Raw genomic sequence first — 19922 nt, 5'->3', positions numbered from 1 at the left:
AATGGGGAAAATAAGCCATTTGAAATAAAAATTCTGACAATGCCATGCCAACAAGAAAAAGAATAGAAGGCTTAAGAAAATGCAGTGACCTTTTGAGTCTTTGGATCTTCTCTACGTATCCTGTCACGCTTTATCATGCACAGCTCCCTACTGCAGCCATTCTCATTAAAGGTGAGCTGCTTTGGGGTTTTTTTTAAGGCATTTGTGGCGTATTTATTGCAGAGAAGCGCATTTATTTTTCTGTGCAACACACTCTGTTTTGCCTCTGTGTCTTCTGTTGCTTTCCTGATGCTTCTTTTTCCCTCATATTTGTTCCTTTATTCCTCCTTCCATCCCTTGTTTTTGGGCTTTTTCTGGTTTGAATTACAAAGAAATGATAAATCCTATTCAGTGTTGTTATAAAAATGTTTCATCTTGTATCTGAAGTGTTGACCCCACTGCAGCTGAAGGCTCTTTTAAGATATAAATGGTGAATTTCTTCCAGTTTGACCTGCTTTCTCATATGTGTCCTTTAGAAACATGATATTAGAGCAGAAAAGACATCAAGAACCACTGTGGGGTGTAGAAAGAGCATAACCTTACAAAGTGAGTTTCTTTCAATTTCCTTTGAATAGGTGTGATTTGGGGGACACTCCTTCCTTCACAGGAGTACCGAGTGTTGCATAGGGTCTCACTTCATGTGAAGAAGCACTTCCCAGTAACAGATAAGAATTTGCCCTCTCCTCCTCAAAGCAGATGAAAAAACTCCAGCTGATACTGACCGCAATAGCAGGAGAATAAGGTTTTGATACTTACACATCTAGATATATATGTAGAGACACAAAACACGTAATTGTATTGAGAAGCCCATAAAGCTCTGACATCTTAACAGCTGAGCTGCTGAGGTCATTTGCACCCCATCAAAGAAAAATATTGTTTCATAAGCACATGCAAAAGTTAATGCAGGGGGACGCTTGATCCTGGGAAGCTACCTTTATAAGGCGCAAAGGGTTTATTTCCTTCTTTTCCACATTTGCCCCCATTTCCAGGGGCAAATGTGGAAAAAAAAAAAAAAAAGGTTTGTACTCAGAAGGATAACCTGCCCATGCTATATTCTATCCCATTGGTAAATCATCTGCCTTCTGAGCATAAGGGAGTTTTCACTCTCTTCTGGCTCTAGCATCTCTGTTTTCTAAGGTAACTGCTACTGCTTCAGGAAGGTGCTCTTTATCTATGTAAAATTTGCTTGTTTACTCTTTAAAAATCTCATGCTCAGAAAAGGTTGAACGATGTAGTTTCCTTTTTGCTCCTGTTCATTTTTCTTGTAATCAAAATCTCTATCCTCCATCCAATACAAAAAATGACATATAAATACTGAATAAGCATCATTCTTAAAATTGTCTTAAAGCCCAGCAAAATTATTAGGTCAAAGTGACCACATAGCAGTTGATTTCTGGCTGCCCTGGGGAAATAATTTCCCTGGAGATCCATCCTAACCTTCCAGCACCACAGCAATCATGCCCAAATTATCTGAGCTTTCTGCAAACGCTAGCTTTTGTCCCAAGATGACAGTGACCTGGTTGACCCTTCTCTGTTCCAGACTAGAGCACAGGTACAGGCATGCTGGAAAACCTTGGGCTAGAAATAAGGGAATAGGTCAACGTGTGACAATCTTATCAGTTCCTTCCCCTTTGACAATGAAGAAGGTGTATTTGTCAGTGGCTGAGAGATAGACAATCTTGATAAAATGTTTTGCTTTCATTCAAGTTTACAATACCTGACTACCTGAACTGGGAATCAGTGGGTGAAAAAGCATTGGTGAGTTTCTTATTTGCTCCCATTTATTGTCACTGCTGGGGCAGAGGGTGACAGAGCTAATATGATTAAGAGAAATATGCTTTCAGTCTGCAGAACTCTGTCTCAAGCAAGACACAAAGCCTGACACCAAGATTGGACTATATTCAGTAACTGATGTGAAATTTGCAATTCCAGTTACTGTTTCTTGCCATGGACAAATTCATTGGGGGGTGAGGGAAAGAAGCAAAAGAGAGAGGAAGGAAAAAATTAAAATGCTTAGTTTTGTCACAAGCTTACTCTTGCTCTAGCGAACAGCAAAATCTCCAAGTGTTTCCATTCTCTGTGACTAGCTTTCAGAATAAAATCTACCACAACACTTCCCATGTTCAAAGGTCACCACTTGCTGACTTACACAGGCAAGTCACAACAAGCCGCTTCTGTTACCTATTCTTAAAATTGGTAAAATAAGTGCTTTGCAGGGAAGAATATGAAGATCCAAGCATAAACATAATTCTAGGTCCCCAGATAAAATGAGATTAACTATCTGTGTGTGAGAGAGAGAGAGAGAGAACACCTTCCTGTGCCCCAAGTTACTTCCTGATCTACTTAATAGTGATTCAAATGCTGTAAATACTTACATCCGATGCTTTTGGATGCAGAGATGTTGACTGTCATTCAAAACCTCATTAAGCAGCCAGTAGACATCTCCATTGCAAGGAACAAGTAACGACATCAAGAAAATCTGATAACTTGTCAAAGAAAACATGTACAAGACATGCAAGAACAGTGGCCTTCTTTACTTCTCTGCGATGGAGCATGACTCATTACGCGCTCCTTCTTCTTTGACATGCCTTTGTACTCTCAAAGGGAAAGGGCAACATGGGACAGAAGGAAACCCCTGAAGAAACAAACCAGATAAAAGAGACAGGACGTGGTAACATGAGCATTTCTGTATTAATGTACACACATTTTAATCAGATAGAAGTAAGCTCTGAAATCCAAAGGTGGAGCTGACAATGTTGATGAACACAGAATAATATCTGCTGTCAAAGTTGCATTGCAGAAGATGGTGACAACCAGAGTCTCTTGGAACGAATTAACTGTGGGAGGTGGAAATGCAATGTAAAAAGGAAAATAATACAGGGCAATAGTTTCCACAGCCAACCAAAAACTCATGTCACGTGCTCTGACAATGAATACTACAATTATGTAATGTCTAATGTAAATTACTGTTTATATATATATAAAAAAAAAAGAGTTCAAGCTTTAATACCTGCTAGTAACTTTTGCATGTGTCTTCTGTGTGCGTGTGTTTATAGATATAAACACGTGCGTACACATTATGTGTTTGCATTAATATGCAAATACCCCAAACACACATAAAATTGAGGTAGAAAAAAACCTCTTCCAAACTGCTGATATCATGCACAAGTGAGAGCACGAGCTTCTTGCAGCCTACAGAGAACAGTGTAAAATCCAGAGGGGACAAAAGAAGTTACAGATGAGGAAACTGGTATGCTGTGCATACCACTTGTATGACACAAGGCCCACGTGTCCATGGCTGAGACCAGTATCAGTGTTTCAAAATGCATATGTAAAACAGCTCGGACAAAATCTCTGTACGTGGTGGTTGGGGCAGACAGTGGAGCTGAGCCAGCAACAGCATCGTTCTGTCGTAAGCTGAGCTAGTACAACTCTATTCCCAGTGTGGGAAAGGCCTTAAGATCTTTGTAACTTTCTGATTAGATTTTTAGTGACTTAACTGATTTCGTTGTTGCAGGCTAACGTCAGTGAGCTTCTCCCACTGTTTTCTTTCCTGGTGTTCTCTAATTAACTCATTGAACTTTTTCTGAAGGAGACAAAAAATCCTCTTGGAATGCATCTTAAAAAACCTGATTAACTTCTCTTCTATTCAGAGTAAGCAGCTCTGATGCTCTGAGAAGGTTGCAACCTTCAAGACAGTTCAGCTGGCAAGGAGATGACTCCCACTTTCTGTATATCCAGAGCTGGATGCCTGAGCATGCAATATCCTTTCCTTCCTCCTTTTAATTGAATGCCTCTGATAATATTTTCACAGAATAAGCTAAATTACAATTACTATGAAATCAGATATCGACTTGTTTTATTTGTGAAAACGTTTTTCTTGATTTGAAATACAAAGACAAAAGAAGTTCCTTGAAGCAGAACTGTTCTCTAAATCTACACATCAGTAAATTTGCCTGACTCACCATAAGCAAGGTCTCAGTTTATCAGTTCACCAGCTCTTGAAAAAGTTATGAAGCAGCTGTTTGCAAAACCTGTGGAGAGTCCTGCTGCTGAGCTAACCTTCTATTAGTCCAACTAATGCAGCTGGGGAAAACTAGGCAAACTTGGAGCCTGATATCCTTATTCTACAACGCTGCCTTTATACATTAGAAACTAATGTGTACCATTCCTCCACAATCTGTAATCTGGCTCATTATAGCTGCACCATTAAACCATGTCTAAGCCGTAACAGAAGTACAAAGATGTCAAGATATAGGCCTCTTGCTCAGAAGCATCACACGAGTTTTCAGGGCTCTTCTAACCAAACCTTATTACTGAAAAGATACTCTAAAAGTCGTCATTCAAGTGTGACAGTGTGCCTCCCCCTCAGGGACAAGGGAGCAAAGGCTAAGGGAAATAATTGGAGAAATTAAAAATCCTCAGAAAGCAGGAGAGAGGAAGATGCAGAAAAGTGACAACCAGTTATAGCACGGCCAGATATCTGTATGTTGCTGATAAACAAAATCTGTCTTGCTTGCCTCACCCAGACTCGAAAATGCAGTCTAGGTAACTACTTGCAGCCAAAACAATGCCCATTGTGCCTCTCTCAGTGTTTTCTTTATAATGCTTACAGACTGGGAACCCAATAAATTTGAACCTGCTAGCCACAACCTCCATAAGTGTATCTCAAATTACTTACCAGTTTTTACAGCTGAATGGATTTAACTGCAACCTCTCCTTGAGATGGGATGTCTTACTTTTCTTGCAGAGGCTCAAACCCATATTAAGCAGAAGACTATTTCATTTCTTTTCGGTAGGGCTGATTTTCTTGCTTTAACTCCTTGAACTATCTTCCCAAGGGCCAAACCACCACTAGTTCCAGCACGAGGGAAGAAACGGGAGTGTCTGGTGGAGGTGAGAATGAGTTTATTTCTTCAGAAGAGCCCCTTGAGCTCAGTGGCACTGTGCAAGTGCGGCAGCACGATCCTCTTGGGCTCGCTGGAGCCATTATGGATGCATTCAGGTTTCCATCTTCAAGGTGGCAATGCTGTATCGCAGAGCCAAACCTCTGCTGTCTCTTTCAGTAAAGGAACTGCATCGCTGTGCCTCACAGGAAGGGACTTCTCCTCCTGCCACCGCACACACGTATGTATGTACGTGCTGGAGAAAGGCTCGGCCCCAGGTTCCACAATTCGTCAGGAAAAACGAAATTGAAATGCACAGAGCTGAGGGAATAGAAACTTTAAGGTTTCTTCTTGTAATGAACTGCCACTCTACACATATTGGTAATGTAGGTCAAGACGTCTTTTTTTTTTTTTAAATTGGGTAATGGGAACTGCTTACGACTTGAATGCCAGTGCATTGCTGTTTTGGTTTTGCAGCTAGGCACCTAAAAAAGAAGGGACCTTAGAAATACAGCTTCGGCAAGGATGAGCAAATGATTTCAGATTGCTCCCTGCTGCCAAAAGGTACACTTGACTCACATTTGCAATGAAACAGTTAATATAATTGTAGGGCCCTGATCTAGTCTGAAGCTTTGTTTTACAGCGCTTATCTGAGCTACATCATTTTCTCATTTATACTAGAACCCCCCAAATGTGTTTCCTGTTGCAGACTGTAACCTCACTCTGGCAAGTTATTAATAAAGGTGTTCAGTGTTTTAACCCTGAGTGACCAAAATCCAATTTTATGCCCTGTACAGAATGTTCCTCTGAAACGATTCAAGGAAAATTAAAGTTATTTAGCCTGAGGCTGAGAAGCAACAAGAGAATTAGCATGCGTGTCACTGTGTTCAAATCCCTACAAAAGTTGACAATTCTATTTGCAAGTATAATTCCAGACTGTCCAGGGAGAAGACAGACAGGCAGGTGCAGGCTAGCCTGAGAGGGAAGCTGCTCTAAGGCAGCACATGTAACATGAACAGAATGAATCTCCCTTCTTCCTTGGAAAGATTTTAAGGACATGCTCTAACGAATTGTTTGACATGAACCTGAGTATATTAAAGAAGAGAGGCAACAGAAGGCAAGCAAAGCATTAGCCTGTGCATCTTCTCCAAGTCTTCTGTTTGCCAAGGCAGCTATATCCTCGTTGTCCCCTCTGGAAAACTGGGGAATGTGAACATTCACATTACAAAGCAATGAAAGGAGTGCTCCTACTATAATAATTCAGGGAAAACACTGATGGTACTGGAATTCACTAGCAAGGAACAGCTTTTGTAGCTGGCTAAATGCGGGAGGGAGGCTTGACAGAGGCCATTTTGGCAGAAAAACTAGATGTTATGTTCAGTGTATTCTGAACAAGTACTTGGCACATGAAACGAACTCAGTTGAATGCATTCAAGAAGCAACAAGCTGTGAAATGTGTATTTAGCATAGTAGATTGGCAACAGTAGCTTCAGTCAAAGAAAAGACCACCTAGTTTTTCCAGGGTGTTCCTCCTGTTTGGAGATCTTGCCTACTGACTACTTTGTCACAGACAGTTTATATACAGTTCATATAGTTTATTTTTCTGTAATTTGCCCATTAACAAAGGCAGGGCTGATTTTGCAGTGAAACATTTCTATTACTCAGAAATTAACTAACCTGATAAACCTCATTAAAAATTGTCACTACAGAACATGGTACTGCTTAGTCATCTATCTAGCATTGGTTTTTACCCCTGAGAGAGTCAAGGCTATGGCTACTGTGGTTAAAAGGTGTCTCCGCTGTCCCTAGCACATAATCTCTGAAGGTCTGGGAGCCAAGTATAAAGAATGCTTTACACACTGACTGCTTGCAGCGAAACATGCCTCTAAGGAAGAGACAATTACAGATCCTGTTGCGTTTCTCCAGCAATCTGATTTGTTTGGCTAACAGTAGCTAATGGAACAAATTGTACATGAGAGCAAATATTAGCTCCAGGCTACGGCTTACAAGAAAGCTGAATATAGCCATATAGTGGTATGAGACTCTAGGAGCTCACGCCCATACAATATACAGCTTGTACAACGAATAACACTGGCGGCTGCCACATGAACCTTTTTTTAGCATGGAAGTATACAGTGTAAAGGCAACTTGATTCGTGGAAATGAACAGATACAGGGGTGCATTTTCCCCAGGACTAATCCTTAATGCTTTCCTTATCCACGTGGTTAGAATAGCACATTTATTTCATCACTTTTTTACTCCTCTTTACATAAAAGAGATGCAGGTTTTAGGTTTGGATATTTTTTTTCCAAAATCTCTATCCAACATATTCATAGCATAAGTTTGAGACAATTATACTACTAAAACAAGAAATTAATCAAGTATTTCTTATTTAATGGCATCCTTTTTTAAAAAGGTAGTTCTGGAAACTTTTGTTGTTGTTGTTTATGTGAAAGAGGTAAATCTTTTTCTTCAAACTTTTCTCTTAAATTCTCCGATGATATCATTAGATGCATTTCTTCCAGAGTTATCTATTGAACCCAAATGATTAGCTAGACTACAAGAACTAGCTACATCTCCACTTTAGGGATAGATATTCTTCTTCAGGATAACAGATAACTCTTGCCTACTGATAAGCAAGAACGTTGTATTTAAAATCTACAGTCATTGAAATACAAATTTTGGATGTACCTTAACAAAACTGTAAACAGATTTATTGTTTTAAATGACACCTTATTTCCAAGATGTTTGGGTTTTTCCCCACCAATTGAGGAGGCAAAGTTATTTTATGAAATGTAAAATATCACACAAAGTTGCACAAGCTTGGTCTGTGCATTGGATTGCTTTCTAATTGTCTCTTCAGACAGTGTTTTCTACAATTTGTTTTTACTTAACATCATAATTGAATTCAGTTTTCTCCACTCCCCCAACAAAGCTTGGAAATACTGGCATAAAATCTGATATTTTAAAAAAACACAAAACAAGACATCATTGGGATCCTTCATATTTGCTCACTAGCTTTTTGGTTTTTTTGTGGGCACTAAACTTCTTCAAGTCCCGAGACGTATCTGTGTGGCCACTTGTTTTAAACATATGCCACAACTGCCCACTTCACTATGTGACCCTGACGCCTGACTGTAAGAAGAATACCTACTATTGAAAAATATGTGATACAACCATGGCCTAGCAATGATTGATTAAACACAGGCCTGACTTCTAATGAATTTTGAGTGACAGGCACCTATATTTAATGCTGAGACACTTACTCAGCAGCACTTAGCAATATGAATCCAAGGTCTGGATCAGGTTGCCATTCTTTCATACCCCCCAAATTTAACAACCAAATCTCTTTTGGCTTCCTCTGATAAACCTCTGGCTTTTCAGTATGTAAATTAGGTCTATTAGAAACTTACTGACCTGCCCTACTACTAAATGTTTAGCACAGTTTATTCTGTCCTTGCACAGTATAAGTTGTTTACTTGTTTGTTCTTTGTTTAGGAGGCTGATTACTACAAGTGGATCCATATGACAGCCAACAAGATGAACCAAAACAGGCACCATTAAAAATCAGTGCTGCCTGCAGATTTCTAATGACGGTACAAAAGAATGCTTGTGTTCAGGCAACAGGCACCATCTTATCACTTAAAATGCAATATATTAAGCACAAGAGGAGAATGCAAAACTCAGAAAATATTCAGCACAGTCCTTCTTCCCGGGAATTCACTGGAGCCCAGCTCTATTGTCATGCCATTTCATGAAATCAAGTTATTTAGCACTCACGGCAGGTTAAGTGAGAACAGAAAGTGCAAAAGGAGTCCACTAACAAAAACCCCATTCACTTCACTGAGCAGAAGTTCAGCTCCTTTATTTGAAATAGCTCAAATACAGTATTCAACCAAAAAGCAAAACCAGACTTGACTACCTTAAACCGCTGATGCATTACTGAAAATTGTCATGTTAAAGTCCTACATAACCTGAGCCAAAGGCCAAACTCACCCGCGGTGCAATTCCTTTGACTTCAACGGAGTTGTGCTGGCAACCACCTCAGCTGTACTTGGCCCAGTGCCATTATTTATGCAAGGCTGTGCTGTGTGTCTTCTCTTGATAAATGCCAGCACTGTAGAGCTTTCAAAAATAAAGAAGAAAACATTCTTCAGTAATCACAACAAGACGAGAAACACAGACACAAACTGCAGCACAGCAGATAAACAAGAATTTACAGCTGTGCTATATACAAGCACTTAGCAGAAGTCTTTTCTTGTATTTTAAAGAAAAATTTAAACGTCATAAATAGCATGAGCTTCTTTCTAGTAAATTGACTACAATTTGAATCTTTCATCTCTGCTTGGAGTCATAATTTTTCAATTAAAAATAGAAGTGGGGGGAGACAGATACTGACTTCATATGTACAGCCCCTGGCCCTGAGTTTAACAGACTTCAGGGGGTGTAGGACTTGCAAATATACTGTTACAGCTTTAAATTTTGAAATATTTACCACTGCTACATTAGGTATGGAGTAAAGCAAAAGCTTCAAGGCTCAGAGAAATACGATTATCAGTTTACATTGAGGTAACATGCCCATCAATTCCAGTTAGTAAGAGCTTTAGAAGGCCTTTAAATATAAATGTGAAGGCTTTAACCTACTATTTTACTGAATTTGTGTAAATTATCTCTGTACACTTGTAAGGCAGTAGAAGGCACTAAACAGCACCTACAAAGCAGACTGTGGCACCTGTCTCTCAGAAGCTGACCAACATGAAAAGAACGCTGTGTCGGCATGCAGCCTGGCTGAGAAGCAGTAAATGTAAATTCCTCCAGTAGCTCCATAAAGTCAACATTTTCCAGTTCCTATATGCTGGAGCTTTTTTTAAACAAATCATTCTGGTGTGTATATATATGCATGTGTGTATATATATATATGTAAGATCAGTTTATCTTTTTCCCCCCATTTATTTCAATAACAATAATTTATAAAAACTAGATGTCAGCTGGAATCAATGAATGCAGACTTACATGTCATTCTTTTGTCTGCTTAAAGGCAATGGTTAACCTTGTACATTCACATATGCAATGAAACTGTCATGCCTTCCTAACATGGTAACCTGCTCGTTGTAATAAATGAAAATATGCAAGGGCCATTTTTTTTAAGATAAAATAAATAAAAAAAAGCCTGAAGAGCACATAAGTAGCTGTGTACTCTGTACTGCTTAATACCACATCGATCAGTAGTCTGCTAAAAAAAAGTTGGTCACAGTAAGTTAGGACGAACACAGATTCTATGAGAATACATGAAGGCACATTTCAAACAAGGAACAAGAAAGGCTTAAAGCAAGTATTTACTGAAATCTGATGCCACTAAATAGCTTCATTGCCTTAGCCTATTTAACTGCTGCCTCGGCTTACCCATTTGCAAGTATGAGAAAACGTCTCCTTATCTGAATGAACAATTTTCACCGGAAGGTAGAATAGTTTGTGACGGAAGGGACCTTTGGAGGTTATCCTCAACCTCTGCTCAGCACAGGACCTACTCTGAAGATCCCAGACGCATCTTCAGAATTAAATCAGGCTGCTCAGGGCTCTACCCAGTCAAGCTTCAAGTATCTCCAATGGTGGAGATTCCTCAGCCTCTCCGAGCAACCAACTCTTTATGAAAATTTAGTTTCCCCAATTCCAAATGGGAATTTCCTGCACTGCGGCTTGCATCTGTTCCGTCCTCGTGTCACCGTGCCCCTCGGAAGAGAATCTGGCTCTGCCTGCCCTACACCGTCCCAGCAGACAGCAACGAGGGCTCCCTGCCTTCAGCCTTCCCTTCGCCAGCCTGACCAAGCCCAGCTCTCCCAGCCTCTCCTCGTACACCCTGTGCTCCAGCCCTGACCAGCACGGTGGCCCACTGCTGGGCTTGGTCCAGTACCTCAGCATCTCTCTTGTACTGGGGACTCCCAAATCGGGCACAGTGCTCCAGGTGTGGTCTCACCAGTGCCAAAGAGAGGGGAAGGATGGCTGCCCTCAGCCGTACACCAGTAGTGACTGGCCTCCAGCACGACTTCACGGTGCTGATTACAACCTGATGGTCCTGCCACCTTTATCTTAATCTCTATCCAAGACCTAGTCTGAAGGACTCAAAGCCTCAAAATAACTGCAGAAATTGTTAAGTAGTAGTTATGTAAGAAAGAATGACAACTTACGCTTTTTTATTCTGCCCAAAAGATTTACTTAGCTAAATTATCAAAATTTGAACTTTATCTGACAGAGAGTTCCTGTAGAGAGATGTCAGAGCCCTTCTAGCAAGAATATATTTATTATCACAATGTACTTACATTGCTACCAGATGGAAGATTTAGGCAGGGAATAAAAAACTTAATTTCATCATCTGATGTGACAACTGAATTGCTTCTTCCTATTTAAAAAGAATATATGAGAAGATGGTATATTTAGCTAAAGAGCAAATCAGTATTTGTGATTTTCTTCAGTTAAAGCACAAGTCCCTTCTCCCTTTCTTAATTTCCGTATTGCTGTCCTTCACCAGATCACCCACCTAAAACATGGTTATTTATTACTCCCTTAACACAATCATGTTATCAGCACAACATGATCACGTCAGTTTTTTGATGTCTTATGAAGCGCGAAAGGGGCTAGCAAATGACCCCAATGCTGCTACTGCAATATGAGTATTTATTTCTGTTCTATGTGGTGCTTTTCTTAAAATGTCTACGTAGCCAAGATGGTGTTAAATTACACATGTTGTCAGCAGAAATGTAATGTGGGCCAACAGTATTTAGGACCAGAACATCAGAAGTGGAGGACAGATCAAAAAATCCATTGTCCATCCCACAAAGCTACTGAAAGCAGCTCTTCAAAAATAAGTATTAACCTAGGAACTGGGCTGTAGGAACTCAGAGCTTACAGCAGAGAGGCTGAGCTAAGTAGCTTTGCTCTTCCTCCCAGCATCCAGTTCTCTCGTCTGGCACCTGCATAGCACCACGCTCTCTTCCACTAGATTCCTTCCAATAGCTTCAGCTCTAGCGATGTGCAGCTATTGTAAAAACAGATTTGTTTATTCTACCTCCTTTTTAATAAGCTCCTGGAGCGCTGTCTTGCTAAGAATATTTCAGACAGGTTTGCTGTTCCCATTACATCAAATACATGCACATAATTCTTCTCTATCTTCTGCAGACAAGGATGCACATCTGCATTCCTGCAAGCTTTCTTTCCAGCGGCAATCAGGGTGTTCATATCTGAGCTGTGTCAAATACACCACCCCAGCAAGTGAGCTGCTCTTCTGGATGCTCAATACTATCCATCTACAGTAGCATAATACTCTATAATCAAACAGGCTTTTCTACTATATGAATTTACGGGCAGACTAGCAAACTAGTTTTTTATTTTCCTAGGTATTTTGACAGAAGTAGGCTTTGTCCAGGCTTTGGCACATCAACTTGCAGCAGGCAAGTCCAGGCTTTGTCTCAGGCTTTGTCCAAATACGGTTTTTGCTTTTGATGACTATATTAATGGTGTGTAGTTTAAAAAATTAGGACTGATATGAGACTTGCGGGTTAGTAAATCTGGTCTCCTGCTATTGTAAACAAGGATGTCATACAATCCTGCTCATAAATGTATCCAATTTCATTTTATATAGACTTTCTTTTTTTTAAAATCCCCCATTACCACTGAAAGGCATACCTGAAGCTTACACCACCTTCTGCTCTCCAGCCCATATGTACTCAGAGCCATTGAAAAATATGTGTTACTTGCACGTAGTCCTTTCACTTAGCTCTCTGGTTTTATTCTTCTCACACTCCTTTCCTTTCCTCCTACATCAAGAGATATAAATAGAGGACTTTCAGCCTCCTTTCAAAGAGAGAGACTCCTCCCAAATCATCTCTCCATCTCTTCTGTTTTACAGTCCACCTTCCATGATTGCAGAACACCAGGACTGTATACTGTATCCCAGATGTAGTCTTCTCCGTAGCCAGGCAGAAAGGTATTCATGACTCCCTAAGCCTTTTGGAAGTATTTTGCCTGATGCATGTGGCTTTTCCATGGCCACAAGCTTAACTGTAACTGTCTTCTGTGTGTGTTACAGCTACAGCTGGACTATAAAACCCAGTTCTGGTGAGAGGAGGAAGTCTATGCCCAAAAGTATCCGAAGCTGAGGAACGGTTGCAGCTAGTGGAGGCTGAGGAGACTTTGTTAGCACCTAGGTTAATGCTGGTTGGGAATAACACACTGATGTAGTAGGAGAGTAATTTGTAACACAATATGGCTTTTACACGTTAAGGTTCTTAAATTTCATAACAGTGGGTGTAGAGTTACAAAACGTTAGATTATGCAGTTCAACACTGCTGCAAATTCAGAGCCACCACCGAATACTGTTACCTTCCGACAGATGCCTGTCCAGTGGGCTGGGTAAGGCAAATTGGTCTCAGCCCAGTTCTCACCTGAAAAGTCATCTTCATACTATCAATTTGCACTAAGTGGTGATTGTAGAAGAGACAAAGATTGAATAGACATTTTGTGCCACATCTTTCAGGCCTATAGGCAATCCCTCTTGGTCATGGTTGAGATATTTTGCTGAGGAGTAAAGACAGGGGTGTTTATCTTCCCTCCCTGTACTCAGCTGTCTTCTGGAGAAGAGCAAATAGAGATGAAACGCTTTCCAGACAGAAGTTAGTCAGGTGAACTCATTTCGCTTCAAGTTCTTTTTATATGCTTATATCTCACACTATGTTTGCAGGGAGATATACACATTTTTCAAAATTTAAGACTGTTATTGAAGGTGTCATGTGAAAATTTTACCATTTACATGCAAGACAGCCTAACAGACAGGGGAAAGAGGGAAGAGGAGCGAAGGGTTTAAATATATCAACACAAAATAAAATTGTAGAAATCTCATTTACCTTTCCACAGAGGCTAAACCCCAAGTATTGGCTTTCCAGTCTTTTCTTTTAACACTCTTGAATTATTTTGCGCATGACATTATACCTTACTTAGATGCATACTCATTTCCAAATCTGACACGGAGATATACACATCTTAGCCTCACAAGGTGTTTTTAAACACTGATTAAATTAATATTGCATTGTCTAAGCATTTGATTTATTTGTTTGCTCAGCATTTTGTATTTTATACACACACACAATTAAAATGCATGAGAAGGGATGAAAGAAATGTAAAGGTTATTCGTTTGAGGCCCCTAGAAATATTATTCACAAGACTTCCATTTAAATTCATAAGAAAACTCTTACTTTTCCAAATTTCCTGGTTTATTTTCCCAAATGATATGTTTTCCTTATCCAGTAGAAAAATATAATGAAAGAGGTACAAAAATGTTTTGCTGCTTAATTTCAACCCTTTGCTGAGTCTCCTGTGTATTTTCTTTCCATTCTTTTTTTTACTGGCAACTGCCTAAACAGAAAATCCCAAAGATTGTGTAAACCTTCAACTTCATAGTAATTGATCTGAAATATTCAGGATCCTAGCATGGGAGATGAGGAGACAGTGGGTAGTTAGCGACAGTGGTGCAAGGTTAGGACGAGAAAGCATCTGAAAAGCAAGCAAGGTCCATAGAAGCACTAGTGAAAGAGAAAATGCTGAAGCAGAAATATAGTCTGCGTGTTGAAATAGATGAAAAAAGAAACAATAAATCTGCAGCATTATAAGACTGTAAAAGAAAGAAGATTAGTCTGAAAACTAGGCTGAAATACAAAAAGCACAGTAAGTAGTGTGTTTAACTGGAAAAGACATGACTGTTGAAAACAGTGGGAGTAACAGGAGGAAGAAATAAGATTATATTATGGTAACTGAAGTTAGGGGGCGAAAAGTGACCTAGGGACAAAAAAAATTACCAACAGAAATTAATGTGTTGACAAGGGCGCTACTCAAATGTGATTCTCTCATTCTTGGTCTGTAAAAGAATGCCAATATTAACAACAAAAGTTACATGTACAATGAATGGCAAAATTATATACAAACTTCAAGGTGAACTTTTTTAATTACAGGGCTTGTAAGGAGCTGCAGCAAGTTGATGTGCCAAGCTTATTAGCATTCAACAATCCCTGCATGAGCAACATTCCCTTTTGTACTGTGAATTCAAACTTTTACAGCTCCTGGAATGATTTTTTTTCAGAGTGCTGGGTTGCTGGTGGTTTTTGTTTTTTGTTTGGTTTTTTTTTTTTAATATTATTATTTTGAATGGATAAAAGAAATTGAAAAGTAGAGGACTTCCAATCTAAACAAAAGCTAGCTAACAGGCTCCTTGCTGAGAACTACATGGCATTATTTCTAAAGCCTGTTTAGAGAGTTAGAAGACATAAATTTTCAACCTACAAGATGATTCTTAAATCTTTGTCAGATTGCAGATGAATATATTTGCTAGGGGAAAGTATGCTGCTCAGTATGAATAAAGCACCCTGCATACTTAAGAAAGAAAATCTCCTATGTAGCAATGCAGGAAGCACAATTTACCTCCCTTGGCACAAAATAAAAATCAATTATTTTCATGACTAATTTTTTAAAGAATTGGATTACCTTATCTGCTTCTAGAATTCTTTAGTTTTTTTCCTTATAAACACATGCTGACAAGAATGTGATAAAACATTGAAAAGATGCAAACCAATAATTTCAAATACTGTTGTATCACTGAATGATACAACAATTCACAAGTTATGAGATATCAAACCAGGCCTACTCCTGCTCCAGCTGCATGTATCAGGGATTTTACAGAATGCGGGCTTAAACCTTAATGCATTTACTGGAAAAGAGAGGGGCAAGGGGGCAGGAAGAAGATACACATTCCGTATACTGCAACATCCAGTTTGGTCTGAACAATGGCCACATCAAATATCTGCCAGTTTACTAACTCCTATTTTCAATGATCTGAGCATACTAAGTGATGCTAAGCGTTGATCTTTAGGATATTTCTGTGTTCTGAATAGGACTTACTTTGCCTGAGGAGTCTTTGGAGACAGGCTATACATAAGCACAGATCTACAAAAGGCTGTTTAGCAGCTTTGGGCAGGGCTGATTTTGGTTGTGGTGTGATTTTGCACTTACCCACACTGATGATGACCTAATACTCATTATGAATCAAACCTGTGGGGTTAAGCCACTTGAACACTATTAGGGTAAAGAGGTATGGGCTGTGGATTCTGTATTATTTTTGGATAACCTGAGAAGATTATGGCCTGACAGAAATATCTATTTCACTACTTAGGCAGATCAAATTCAGTTTAACTGGTATACCTTTGTCTTTAATTCCTGCTGCAATTCATTACCTCCAATCACAGCATGTAATAACCTATTGTGCCAATTATATTTTTTTCATTTCTCTGCAATTCATCATTTTTATTTGATTTCAGGTATAAAATGAAAAGTACCAACCAACAAAATTACTTAGGACCATAATGACCTAGTACAATGAAGCCATTCATCATCAGTACCAAGTCTTACCCTGCATAGATCCTACAAATAGTTTCAATTAATAGCTTTACACAAGTACTGCTGTAAAACATACATTAAACACTGTGCCTGATCCTGAGGACTGCTGAGTTTCAATTAATAACAGTTGGAAGTCTTTCATGCCACTCAGTCTGGATCAGAAGTAGCACCAGTTCAGCCCAATCAGACCCATTTAGGGAAGTCTTGACTCCAAAAGTCTTTATGCATAGAAATGTCTCACACAATTTAGCAGGAATACAGTGAATAACTGTGGCTCCCAAACTAGAAACACCGGCTGGGGCATGCAGGGAGATGAGAAGAAACACTGAAGAGGAGGATGAAGTTGACACCAATCATTAGACACTCTTTCATGGTACTGTTTCCATACCTACATAACTATTTGCAATTTACATTTGCTTATATTAAGGGAAGAGTCATCTGTAAGCAAGAGGACAACCTTAAATACAAAATTACCTACTGGATGACACAGAAACCCCTCCCCCTAGTATTATTATAACAGACTCATATACATGTATCTAGTTTGTTAATTTTGGCAGCAATTTGGTTTCTTAAATTACTCCTGTTACCAGATCCCTGCATGGATTCCTCATTCACAGCCCAGATAACAAAGTATTTATTATCCTCCACTGAGACATGCATACAATTAATATACAGAAGCCCCAAAAAGGAGATATCAAAGGCAAGCCATGACAGGCAACATTGTATGTATGCATTGCATTGTCCCCATTTCCAAAGCGTGTATTAAATATTTGAACACTAACTGCTAAAAGTAAGGTGTGATTCCTAGATGTGTGCCAGCTAAATTGTATTTCAGTTCACTGGCTGAAGCAACCAAATACATCTACCACACTCCACAAAGAGGTGTTACTTTATAAATATAATCTCTTTTGCAATAGCATTCTCGTCCTGTAAGCGGTTACAGGACATTAAATTTTATAGCATTACGAAGCCCACCAGCACATCAGTTGCCCAAAATGTTTCTATATCAACATGTAGCAGCATGCTTTGTAACCAATGAATTAAGATTTTGCAACTTTACTTTCTAACATTTTCTACATGTACTAAAAGACACTAGACAGAACAAGGCACATTGGACTGCCACCATTTAATATGATGGCCACAAATTTACACTGTGTTTGATTTAACATATTTTATTCTTTTTTTGTGTAAGCTGTTCTGTCTCTTTTTAGTGATATAAATGAACACAATCTTAGTGCAAGCACTGAGCTGCATAAAGATCAGGTTTCATATGCACACGTAACTCCTAAACTTGGACAGGATTTTTTCAGACAAAAAGGGGAAAAAAAATAAACCTTTTCTCACAAACTTTTAGTGGTGACCTATCAGCTCCAGTAAAACTGTCATCATGATTTCAGAGACCGCAGGTAAATTCAGAGGGATGGAGAGGAAGAGAAAGAGGAGAGCAGCTCAAATGAACAGCCAGTAGTTAGGGTAGTCCGTTGAACCAGTTTTCCCACCTCCAGGTATTTCAGTAACTGAAGAGTGTGAATCTTTATCTCATACCTCCAAGGAGGGAGTCTTAAGCATGAAGCAATTCCATATTCTAGACTCTACTCCACTCTTTTTTGAAGGAAAAAAAATAAAAAATCAAGAGCTAAGTACTCTATCCCATTACAAAGGGTAGCCAGGTAATGAAATCTCAACATGTGTAAATATAATTCTCATCTTCTGATGAGTCCAAGTAATTCCTAATACTATGATGAACTATTTCTAAAATATACATATGTATGAAAAGTAATAATGTTCTGAAGATTCTACTCTGTAGAAGGTAAACCTGTTCTATTGACATGCAGATTGTGCTAGAAAGGCAGCTTGACCGCATCCTTTTATTTATAACGTGCTTATTCCCATTACTTTGATTGAAATGAGCAGTTTAGCTCTTTGTCTGCATGACCCTTAGGTCAGCATATCACAGTCTGCAAAGCACAATGCACTTGCCAAAGCTTGTAATAGCAATGTCTCGTGCATCAGCATTTCATCGCAGTCATCTCTCATCAGCATTGTTTTTGCTTGTGTGTTCCCACCCAACATTTTTTGGGCTTTATGCATGTGCTTGCATCACGGACTCTGTGATGGAAGGTTACAGCGATACATGCTCAAAGGGAAATAAATAACCAATAGATGTAATGCAGGTTTTGTGGATTTTGATCAAACAAAAGTGGAAAAAAACCCAACAGCCATCAAATGAAATAGAAGGATCAGGAAAGAAATCCACAACTTGAATATTCTGTGTACTTACAGGCAAATGCAGGACAAGCATGCTGGCATGACCCTCCTTTTGCTTGGTCAAACAGCATCCTCTCTGGAGTTAACTAGCAGAAAGTTTTTACTTTAAGACCAATTACTTCAAGAAACTTGCATATGCTGTAAAAGTCCATGTGATACTTCTAGATGCAGTCTGTATGTTAGGATACACTCTAAGCCTTTCTGAAATCTCTGCAACCATGTCTAGGCTGAGTAGTTGATGTAGAAGAGTTAGGCACCAGGATGCCAGCACAGGTTTGTTGGCTGACCAAGGCTAACGGGCAGGAAACACAGGAAAGCAGAACTCACTTTCAGTCTTGCCAATCTCAGATAAGACAGGTTTAAGCTCTGGGTCTGAATTTGAAGGGGCAAAAAGGCAATTGCGTTTACATAATGAAAGGTTTTCCTCAGTATAGATCCGATCATGAGGCGGAAAATATGTAAGGAATACTTTGCTTGAACATGACATCACACATGCAACAATTTTGCTGTAGCTTTAAAAGACAGTCTGAGTCAATAACTAGAAAAAGTCTTGTATCAAGCAGCTCTGATTTTCTGATCCTTGTTTTCCTATAGGAGTCTTAAGAAACAACATATCCGCTTGACACAAAGAAACCATTTTAAATGCATGGAGGAAGGGGACGTGAGATCTACTGAGTGGCCTGAGCCTCACCATCCTGGTTTATGTATTGGCTCTGTCTTTAACTAGAGCTCCTAACTATTGCTTATGTCTAATAACAAGCAGACAAGCTCACCTGCTATACTGATAACCTCAGAGGCAGGCTAGCATGACTACATAAATCCATTTTAAAATCCGTTTAACTCTGGTACTAGCTATAAATACACACCGTAAAGTCTTATCTGAGGTCAAATATCTCTGGGAGTTTGTGTAGCTGTTAATATGGTTATAGCATTAGAAATCTCTCCAAAAACCATATTGCTAACCCACCACCCAGCTACACACTCAATGAAAATCAATACTAAAAGCAGGTGTTAGTTTTCAGTGCAGACTATTAGCATTATCACTGACCTATCATTGATCTGAAGTAAAAGTGTCATATTGAAACAGCATTCATCTAAAATAAAGAAATTCATATAACTTTCATTTTCTTTGTAAAGCATACTGGGTAATTAGCCCTGGAGTTGAAACCATCTGTGTATTTATTGAGCAGGTAGAAAAAAGATACTGATAGTATTTCTTAACTCTCCTCTACTAGGGTACCCTAACCTAAAAGCCACTAGATGAAGCTTTTAGCAAATTTATTTAGCCATTTA

This window comes from Haliaeetus albicilla, chromosome 6 (genome assembly GCF_947461875.1).
Source record: "Haliaeetus albicilla chromosome 6, bHalAlb1.1, whole genome shotgun sequence".
Classification (NCBI taxonomy): Eukaryota; Metazoa; Chordata; class Aves; order Accipitriformes; family Accipitridae; genus Haliaeetus; species Haliaeetus albicilla.
Note: the sequence above shows the minus strand (reverse complement) of the source record.